Genomic DNA, 10687 nt, shown 5'->3' with positions numbered 1-10687 from the left:
TGCTCAGAGCATTTTGAACCAGAACGGTCTATTGACACAAGACAACACAGATTATAATACATCGTTCTTGCGAAACCCAACTATCTCTTTACTCACATGAAGTGCTGAGTGCCACCGACATGGGATTTCAAATTGATTCCGTATTTCTGGATTACCGGAAGGCTTTTGACACTGTACGCCAGGAGCGGCCTCTAGTGAAATTGCGTGGCTATGGAATATCCTCTTAGTTATACGACTGTAATAGTGATTTCCTGTCAGAGATGTCACAGTTCGTAATAAGTGACGGAAAGTCATCGAGTATAACAGAAGTGATTTCTGGCGTTCCCCAAGGTAGTTTTACGCCCCTTTGCTGTCCCGTATCTCCTAAACGATGTGGGAGACAATCTGAAAAACCGTCTTCGGTTGTTAGCAGATGACGCTGTCGTTTGTCGACTAGTAAAATTATCAGAAGATCAAAACAAATTGCAAAACGATTTAGAATATACATATAGCGCTAAACATGACAATTGACCCCAAATATCGAAAAGTGTGAATTCATCCACATGAGTGCTAAAAGGAATGGGTTAAACTTCTATTACACGATAAATCAGTCAAATCTGAAGGCCATAAATTCGACTAAATATTAAGAAATTGGAATTACGAACAACTGAAATTGGAAGGAACACATAGAAAATGTTGTGGAGGGAGGCTTAGCAACGACTTCGTTTTATTGGCAGAACACTTAGGAATTGTAACAGACCTACTAAGGAGACTGCCTACACTATGCTTGTCCGTCCTCTTTCAGAATACTGCTACGCGGTGTGGGATCCTTACCAGATAGGATTGACGGTGTACATTGAAAAAGTTCAGAGAAGGGCAGCACGAATTGTATTAACGTAATATAGGGGAGGAACTGTCACTGAAATTATATATGATTTGGAATCGACATCATTAAAACAAAGGCTTTTTTTTTCTTTCTCACGAAATTCCAATCATTTGTCGTGCGAATGCGAAAATAGCTTGTTGACGCTGAGGTACATGGGGAGAAACGATCACCATGATAAAATAAGGGAAATCAGAGCTCTTCCGAGCGCTATACGAGATTTGAATAATAGAGAATTGTGAAGGTAGTTCGATGATCCCTCTGCCAGGCACTTAAATGTGATTTGCTGAGTATCCATGTAGATGTAAATGTAGATGTTTGTACACGGTATCAGTTTACCTATATACTACGACTTGAATAAAACAGTAGTTGCAGATTCCACCCCCTCTGCCCTGCTTTCGCCACATTATCAGGTTTTCCTCAATAGTTGTTGGCTTATTTAAACTATCCAGACAATGATCTTCCAGATGCTTAGAGTATTCCAAAAGTAACGATACATTTTCACGAAACACACCTGCAGTACTGAAAACATGTATCTACAGAACAAGGGCAGATTTGAGGTACTAGAAATCATTGAAGTTCAAAGCGACCACGCTTCATATCACAAACCGGAGAACTTGCTATTTTTAAAGATATTACTTCCATATTACTGCTCACGAGTGTATCCGCCTGATTGGCAGGTAATTCTGAATTCTGATGCTTTGCGACGATTACATTTCGTTTCGAAAGTTTCTTAGTGGATTTCATACTCATTTTGATACATTCAAAACCATGCAAGTTCAAATGGTTCAAATGGCACAATGGGACTTTACATCTGTGGTCATCAGTCCCCTAGAACTTAGAACTACTTAAACCTAACTAACCTACGGACATCACACACATCCATGCCCGAGGCAGGATTCGAACCTGCGACCGCAGCGGTCACGCGGTTCCAGACTGAAGCTCCTACAACCGCACGGCCACACCGGCCGGCAAACCATGCAAGTTTTGTACAATTTAGTAGATAGTTTTTATTGGTGCTGCAATTCATTGCGGAACGATCAACTCCAAAATACTATCTCATTTGCGTTTTGAACTGGTTCTACACTCTATTTATACCATAAACAATCGTTCTGCAGTGTGTTTATAGATGTCAGCCACTTGGCAGCGCTGAAGTTGCGGTTGTGAAATAACCACAGTAGTCTAGCAACTGTTTGTCTTAGACTGTGCTTTATTCCTGTACACTTGGGACTTCAGGTAACCGTAGGCGAATGAGTGCAAAGGCGTGAGGTCAATCACTTCACAGCTCACATATGCACTGAACCTCACTGATTCACAGTCGATGGAGCATGCGATGGCGGTAATCTCGAACAATGCGAGTAAAATTCGGAAGAGCTCCGTCCTGCTAGTACACAACGTAATTCAGAACTTCATGAGGCTCCAATACCGATTCTCGGAAAAGTTCAAGCATGTCACGGTATCTGCTACTTGTTATTGTTTGCTCTGCAAAAAAGGATGGTCTATAAATCTTAGTCTTGGTCATCCCCAGCCATATATTTAGTTTTGGGGCATTTCTATCTAATTCTTGGTGACCCACATCCGGCGAAACCATATATCTGATGTATTAAGATGGTATCTGTTCCCGAAAGAACAGATACCATATTCATATAGTTAAAGGCTACCCGGCCATTGACCTTCTTCTGTGCGAATGCGCACGCTTTGCCCTAACTCTTACGGGAGTCGTCAGCTTAGTCGGGTGCGAGTAATGAGTGAATGGGCAAATATGTATTAGGAACACTGGGAAGGTGGGTCTCAGGGGAAGCTTGCAAGGCGTAAGTCCGTGCAGTCGCACTATCCTCGGTGCCCTCGGCGGCTCAGATGGATACAGCGTCTCTCATGTAAGCAGGAGATCCCGGCTTCGAGTCCCGGTGGGGACACACGTTTTCAGCTGTCCCTATTGATGTAAATCAACAACACCTGTCAGCAGCTAAGGATTTCGGTTTAATTATCATATGTGTGAAACGTGGTCTCGTCTCAGCGAAGGTGGGTATCGAATACGGCCTCCACAAAGTCAGTACAGAGTACAAGGGGCGTAATCTTCCACTTGAAGATGTTGCATTATCTGACGGCCACACGCTGTCTTCTTCAGCATAAATAGAAGAATCCGCCAGACGATTGTTGAAAGTGCAATTTCAGGCGCAGCCGACGAAAGAAAGCGTGTGGTACCCTTTCAGTGGCCTCGTAAATCTTCCGGACAACGTCGTGAGATGTATACAGTCATCCAGAAGACATCTATTCATCATCATTGGCGGCTGTCTTCCGTAACTCCGACGGTTCAACTCCTTTCCAAATCTTTTAACACCAAATTTCCGGTAAAAACTGTGGTTACTGTTTCTTCTCCAAAGAACATCTCGAAGACCTGTGATTAGGAACTGATTGAATTAACGTTCTCGCGTAAATGAATCATCACTTTTGTGACACACTGTATTACATTTTTCTGTAACAAGATGGCACATAGGAACGCCGTACAGGTCCACTTATGTTTCACCTTGTGCAGTATCCTCAATCACTACGCTGGATGTTTTCACGCCTGCGCAGTGCGGCAAGTTGAAGCTCGGATGTAATCACCGAGAATAAACGCCCACCGACGAGTGGAACGGCAGCGAAAGAGAAACCCTTGTGAGATATCCCTTACCGCCTACCCACAAGCCCTGGGCGGACGCATACCCACCCAACCAAGACCCCCCCCCCCTTACCCACACATCTACCTGCTTCACCGTATCGGCCGCCCACGACGCAAACAGGCCGATAAAACTCTCCGGATACCGTAGCCGCATCGGAAAACACTAGCGGCCGTTCCAGCATACGACGGGCCTCCGTCCTCAGGGAGGCAGTCTGCTGCCGCACTGTTTACCCGGCCGCCGAGGACGTTCAAGGACTGCTTGCACTCAAGGCGAGACAGTTCATTAGACTGGGGGATGGAGGGTGTGTGTGTGTGTGTGTGTGTGTGTGTGTGTGTGTGTGGGTGGGTGGGTGTGTGTGTGTGTGGGTGGGTGTGTGTCATTTTACGTTCCAGGAATACCATTGCTGACTTCCGTCGAACAGACAGTATGTAAGCGGCCCAGCAGATATATGTGCAGTTATACGCATGCACACAAGACCTGTGATGTCCACGTAGGTCATCTGCCACGACGTCCCAACCCACGTGATAGCGTTCTGCCAACAACAAGTGTTCCTGCCATTACTTACTTATTTATTGTTTAGTTAAGCAGTCTAGATTACGACCTCAAGGCTCCAACCTAGGTCGGACCAGGAATACCATATACCATAAAATACAATGGTGTGCGAAAGGTAAGGGCGAAAGTACCTTCCGCGTTATCTGTCATTGCTAAGTAACTTAGCTTATTGAAACTCTCAATACACAAAAAGAACGGCTGCTGTATAGCACACAAGGTAGCTGCAAGAAATACGCAATGAGACGAACAAAAATAGCATTTTTACGAGGGTGGCCCAGAAAGTAATACACTGCATTTTTTCATCAACAGTTCTTTACTGAACATAATGAGAATTACACATACGAAAGAATGGTGTTTTATCTACACACCCTATTTATCCACGTCATCACCATCACTTTTTGTGACCTTCCTCCAGCGCGATACAAGGGTGAGTACGCCCTGTCGGTACAAATTCTTGTCCTAGTGGCGGAGACACTGTTTCACTGTGCGAACCACCTCCTCATCGTTCTGAACGTTTTTCCTATGAATGGCATCCTTTAATGACCCAAATAAATGGAAATCCGAGGCAGCTATGTCAGGGCTGTAGGATGGATGGGGTAACACTGTCCAAACCCGTTTTGCCTTGCGTTCAGCAGTCCGCGTCCACACTCTCTTTGCTGCTTGACGGATGGAGTGAGAACTGACAAATCGTAAAGCGTCTGTCCTCGCGAATGACAACCTCAGCTCGCTGCAGGACGTCAGGTGTCAGACCGGTGGATGGTCTCCCCGACCGCTCCAAATCGTGGGTCTCCGCCGAACTGCCTTCTGATGACCTCAGCCTCTTTTCCCAGCCACTAATTGTACTTCCGTCAACAGCAGATGCTCCATAGACTTGGCAGAAACGTTTGTGAATATTCCCCACAGTTTCTTTCTCTGCAGTGAGAAATTCAATGACGGCACGCTGCTTGTAGAGTATATCACCTACAGATGCCTTTTTGAAAGTGTTTTGCACCTGTCGGAAGCGGTGGAAACTTGGCGGACTCACTTAGAAGACTTCCAATAATACATACGTAACGTTTCGCATTCGTAGCATTGATTTGGCTGAGAAGCCTCGTATGTAAAGACAATAATTACAGCTGGGCTGCTGGACATTAAAACAGGAAGGATGTCGTTCTTACTAGTGTGTCTGATCACTACGATGACTGTGTATTCTGTGCGACGTTCTCTCAGGCTGCTAACGGCCTTGCCGCAGTGGTAACACCGGTTCCCGTCAGATCACCGAAGTTAAGCGCTGTCGGGCTGGGCTAGCACTTGGATGGGTGACCATCCGGTCTGCCGAGCGCTGTTGGCAAGCGGGGTGCACTCAGCCCTTGTGAGGCAAACTGCGGAGCTACTTGATGACTTTCACGGGTTTGCAGCCGGGTTCCATCGTCCTGACGACAATACGATATTTCGTCGGACCATCAGGCCGCCATCTTCAGGTGAGATTGAGTGCACAATCACGCCGGAACTGAAGAGACCTCAGATTCGGCGGCTCCTTTATACTGTTTCGGATTCCGGTAACTTGAAACAGGAGTTGGATCACCTTAAGGTTGTTTTCAGGCAGAATGGTATTCTGATCACCAAATTACTCGTGCTTTTCAATTTGGACCCCCACGAGAATCAACGGTGGACACGTCCAAATCAGTTGCTTTTTTACCCTTCGTGGGAAGTATTTCTTCGAAAATGTCAAGAATCCTCAGGAAATATGATATTAAAAGCGTCTTTATGCCTTTGGCCAAAACTAGATCCCTTCTTGGATCGGTTAAAGATGGTTTGGGACTGAGGAAGCCTGGGGTATACAAGATTCCCTGTCACTGCGGAAAGGCCTACATTGGACAGACTGTTCGTACGGTTCAAGACCGATGTGTGGAACATTAACGGCATATACGTTTGCTCCAGCCGGAAAAATCAGCCGTTGCTTAACACCGTCTTAATGAAGGGCACAATATGTCGTATAATGAGACGCAAATTCTTGTCTCGGCTTCCCGTTACTGGGACTGCGTACTGAAAGAATCAATTGAAATACGTCTGTCTGATGATATTATTAACAGAGATAAAGGTTTTCCTTTAACTAAGACGTGGAATCCTATTTTATCACACATAAAACAACAACGGTCTGGCTTCCGACCGGCTGCATTTTAATTTTGCGATTCCTCGCTTTTGACAGTTTTCACCGCTGGCGTTGCTGCAACTCTTCGCCTCACAGAGGGCTGCTCTTCCGTTGCTCGCGCGCGCGCAACGGCCAGTACCCGCGGTATAAAGGAGCCGCCGAATCTGAGGTCTCACTGGTGCGACCAATCTTAGACTACGCTGCTGTCGTGTGGGGCAATGCTGCTCCAACTCACATACAACGACTACAAAGAATTCAGAATCGTGCTGTGAAAAGAGCACTCCATCTTCCATATCGGTTCCCAACGAATGAGCTTCACCAACTCGCAGGGGTACCCTACTTGAAAGATCGATTTAGAACCAGTGCAAAAACCTTCTATGAAAACACGCAACAATCAGATAACGAACTTGTGCGACAACTTGGACACAGGGTGCACTACCTGGCTTCCACTAGATGGCCCGATGACCTACGTGAATAACGAGATTAGACATCTTGTGTATATCTTTTTATACACCTTAATAATTTTAAATTTTAACAATGTAAATTTATTTTCTTATTTTATTTATTTTAACTCAAATTATTTTATCTTAATTTTATTTTAATTATCATTATTTTTAACCTAATTTATTGTATTTATCATCTATTTATTTATTATTATTATTTTAACAAAGGTGAATGAATGAGTGTGAGAATGTGTTAACTGTATATGTATGTGTGAGTACATGTATATAATGTGTGAATGTGTGAGCGAAAAAAAAAATAAATAAATAAAATAAAAAATAAAAAAATAAAAATAATAAAAATAAAAAAATTAAGAAATTCAAAAAAGAATTTAAAAAAATAAAAAGAAATATCATACAGCTAACGTATTTTAAATCATTTAAAAGCAGAAAAATATATGACAACCAAAAGCTATTGTTTTAATGTTAATTTTATATTATTGAAGGCGTAGCCGCATGGCTTGAACTTCCATTTTCAGACTGGGCAATCCTTGATGCCCCAATATGTTCTGCAGCGGCGAGGTCTCTTCAGTTCCGGCGTGATTGTGCACTCAATCTCACCTGAAGATGGCGGCCAGATGGTCCGCCGAAATATCGTGTTGTCGTCAGGACGATGGATCCCGGCTGCAAACACGTGAAAATCATCAGTATTTGATACACCGGGAAAATCTACGTTAGCACATGAGGAGCTACTTGATTGAGAAGCGGCGGTTCCGGTCTCATATACTGACACGGCCGGGAGAGCGGTGTGCTGACCACAAGCCCTCCATATCCGCATCCAGTGACGCCTGTGGGCTAAGGATGACACGGCGGCCAGTCGGTACCTTTGGGCCGTCATGGCCTGTGTGGGAGGAGTATGGTTTCCTCTCATGCTGGTTTATGGATTGGTAACGAGTTCTTATGGTAGGGCGTTCCATTCCTCACCAGCGCGTCTGAAAATTGCTGGATGGCCGATGGCGCATGTGGACATACCGCTAAATTTCTCATAAACTCATGCAACTCGCGCTAGATGTGATGTAAGTAAGGGGAACGAGCAGGCCAGTCCATTCGCCCAATACCCTCTCGTTCCGATAACTATTTCACTTGCACGGTTCTTATCGGTCACACAGTTCATCCAAAAAAATGAAATCAGTGCCGAAAACATTCCTGAAAAAGGCGCACGTAGGGAACGAATACAGCGTCATAGTAACTTTGACCACTGAGTGTGCCGTCTCCAAAAATCTGGAGATCAGTACGCCTATGCAATTCCCTAACTCCTGGGCCATCAGAACGATCTTGTTCCACAACGTTCCTGGCTGTGTTACGTCTGCCCATTTCTCGCCGTATCAAAAGCACGACCAGAATCACTACTCACACTGGATTTGGTCTCATCTCAGAAGAATGCACGAAATTCGTTGGTGCTCTTTCCACCACCGCAAACGTTGCCGCCGTTGTGCTGGTTTCGATGGAAAATTCAAATGGCTCTAAGTACTATGAGAGTTAACATCTGAGGTCATCAGTCCCCTATACTTAGAACTACTTAAACCTAACCAACCTAAGGACATCACACACATCCACGGACGATTCAGGATTCGAACCTGTGACCGTATCAGTCGTGCGGTTCCGGACTGAAGCGTCTAGAACCACTCGACCACAGCGGCCGGCCGTTTCGATGGAACACAACTTTCTGGTCTTCGGGCAAAGAGACCACCCTCCTATGTAGTCCTTGTGCCACTACTTCCCTTGAGATTGCAATCCTTGCAGCACTACTAAATGTAGATGCAATGGCACCTGGTGTGTGACGTGGCTCCCTTCTGATGTATAACGTTGCTAGCCTAGGTGGCAGCACTTGAGATTTACTTCCAGAAGAGATCGAGAGGGAGCTACACACCCAAAATGTTAGTTCACTTTAGTAGAACTCTTTCATATACGAGAGTCATTTTAAAGTAGGAACCGACAGCACGTCGTTATCGAGCATCCCATTACATGACGCCGTTTCGTGGTCGGCCACTCTTTGCCATTCTCTCACTACTCCACCATTATGTTTCACATCTCTGGCGGTGTTGCTTGTCTGGTTGCATAACTTCGTTTGTCGTCAGGTCAGTCAGTAATCCGGCCAATTGTGAAGTGCCCTCGGTTATTCGGTTCTTAAATGCAAAACAAGTTCGTCATGCTGAAATTCACTGAGAGCTTGATGGAGTTAATCGTGCAGGTATAATGAATAATGGAAATGTGCTAAAATGGCATAGGCTGCTTCTGTAGTAGCAACTTCTGCCACCATATGTGACAGCAACACCAAAAGTAGCGGGAAGGGGTAGAAGGCACCATACTAAGACCTGTCCGAGCTTTCCAAGTAATTTATTGTTTCCAACTACAGTGCCCCTGTACCTCTCGACCTGTATCACTGGGCCTCGCAATGCTCAGGACACCACTTCACTGTCTGTGAAGAGGTTTGGCGCAAAGTGGCTGCCTCAGCGACCCGTGTATGCCATGCTGTGTGTCGGCCTTGTACGGCAGCATGCCAGCAGTTGCCTCAGCGGTCTGTGTGTCTGTCGACTCTCAGCGCCGCTGGGTGTGAGCCGCAGGCGGTCAGTTTCTTGCTTCTCGCTGGCGTGGTTGAGATTGCAGCGACAACAAGCACCCGCGATCCAACGTCCAAATCTGTGGCCCTCGCCTCAGGATACCTCTGGCGTGTGCTGGAAGGCAGGACGACTGCCGATGGTAGCGAGCCTGAGTGGCCCATCACTGGCTGACAGCTGACCCCGAGTCGGCCTCAGCGGATCGAACCAGCGAACCCCATGACTGGAACCCTAGCGCCCCATCTGCTGCTGCGTGCAGCTGGCGACGTGACACACCCCAACGTCCAGCAGAGCTGCCACAGTTGAAAGAATTTCGTTAGAAACCCTCATCTATTTATACACTTCTGGAAATGGAAAAAAGAACACATTGGCACCGGTGTGTCAGACCCACCATACTTGCTCCGGACACTGGGAGAGGGCTGTACAAGCAATGATCACACGCACGGCACAGCGGACACACCAGGAACCGCGGTGTTGGCCGTCGAATGGCGCTAGCTGCGCAGCATTTGTGAACCGCCGCCGTCAGTGTCAGCCAGTTTGCCGTGGCATACGGAGCTCCATCGCAGTCTTTAACACTGGTAGCATGCTGCGACAGCGTGGACGTGAACCGTATGTGCAGTTGACGGACTTTGAGCGAGGGCGTATAGTGGGCATGCGGGAGGCCGGGTGGACGTACCGCCGAATTGCTCAACACGTGGGGCGTGAGGTCTCCACAGTACATCGATGTTGTCGCCAGTGGTCGGCGGAAGGTGCACGTGCCCGTCGACCTGGGACCGGACCGCAGCGACGCACGGATGCACGCCAAGACCGTAGGATCCTACGCAGTGCCGTAGGGGACCGCACCGCCACTTCCCAGCAAATTAGGGACACTGTTGCTCCTGGGGTATCGGCGAGGACCATTCGCAACCGTCTCCATGAGGCTGGGCTACGGTCCCGCACACCGTTAGGCCGTCTTCCGCTCACGCCCCAACATCGTGCAGCCCGCCTCCAGTGGTGTCGCGACAGGCGTGAATGGAGGGACGAATGGAGACGTGTCGTCTTCAGCGATGAGAGTCGCTTCTGCCTTGGTGCCAATGATGGTCGAATGCGTGTTTGGCGCCGTGCAGGTGAGCGCCACAATCAGGACTGCATACGACCGAGGCACACAGGGCCAACACCCGGCATCATGGTGTGGGGAGCGATCTCCTACACTGGCCGTACACCACTGGTGATCGTCGAGGGGACACTGAATAGTGCACGGTACATCCAAACCGTCATCGAACCCATCGTTCTACCATTCCTAGACCGGCAAGGGAACTTGCTGTTCCAACAGGACAATGCACGTCCGCATGTACCCCGTGCCACCCAACGTGCTCTAGAAGGTGTATGTCAACTACCCTGGCCAGCAAGATCTCCGGATCTGTCCCCCATTGAGCATGTTT

General features: G+C 47.1%; 1 pseudogene; it reads left to right on the top strand.

Annotated features, from left to right (window-relative positions):
• Positions 1–5289: 5289 nt before the first annotated feature.
• LOC124551448 lies at positions 5290–5407 on the top strand (annotated as a pseudogene).
• Positions 5408–10687: the final 5280 nt, after the last annotated feature.

Source organism: Schistocerca americana, chromosome 9 (genome assembly GCF_021461395.2).
Source record: "Schistocerca americana isolate TAMUIC-IGC-003095 chromosome 9, iqSchAmer2.1, whole genome shotgun sequence".
NCBI classification, from domain to species: Eukaryota; Metazoa; Arthropoda; class Insecta; order Orthoptera; family Acrididae; genus Schistocerca; species Schistocerca americana.
This window is presented reverse-complemented; position numbering and strand designations above follow the sequence as displayed.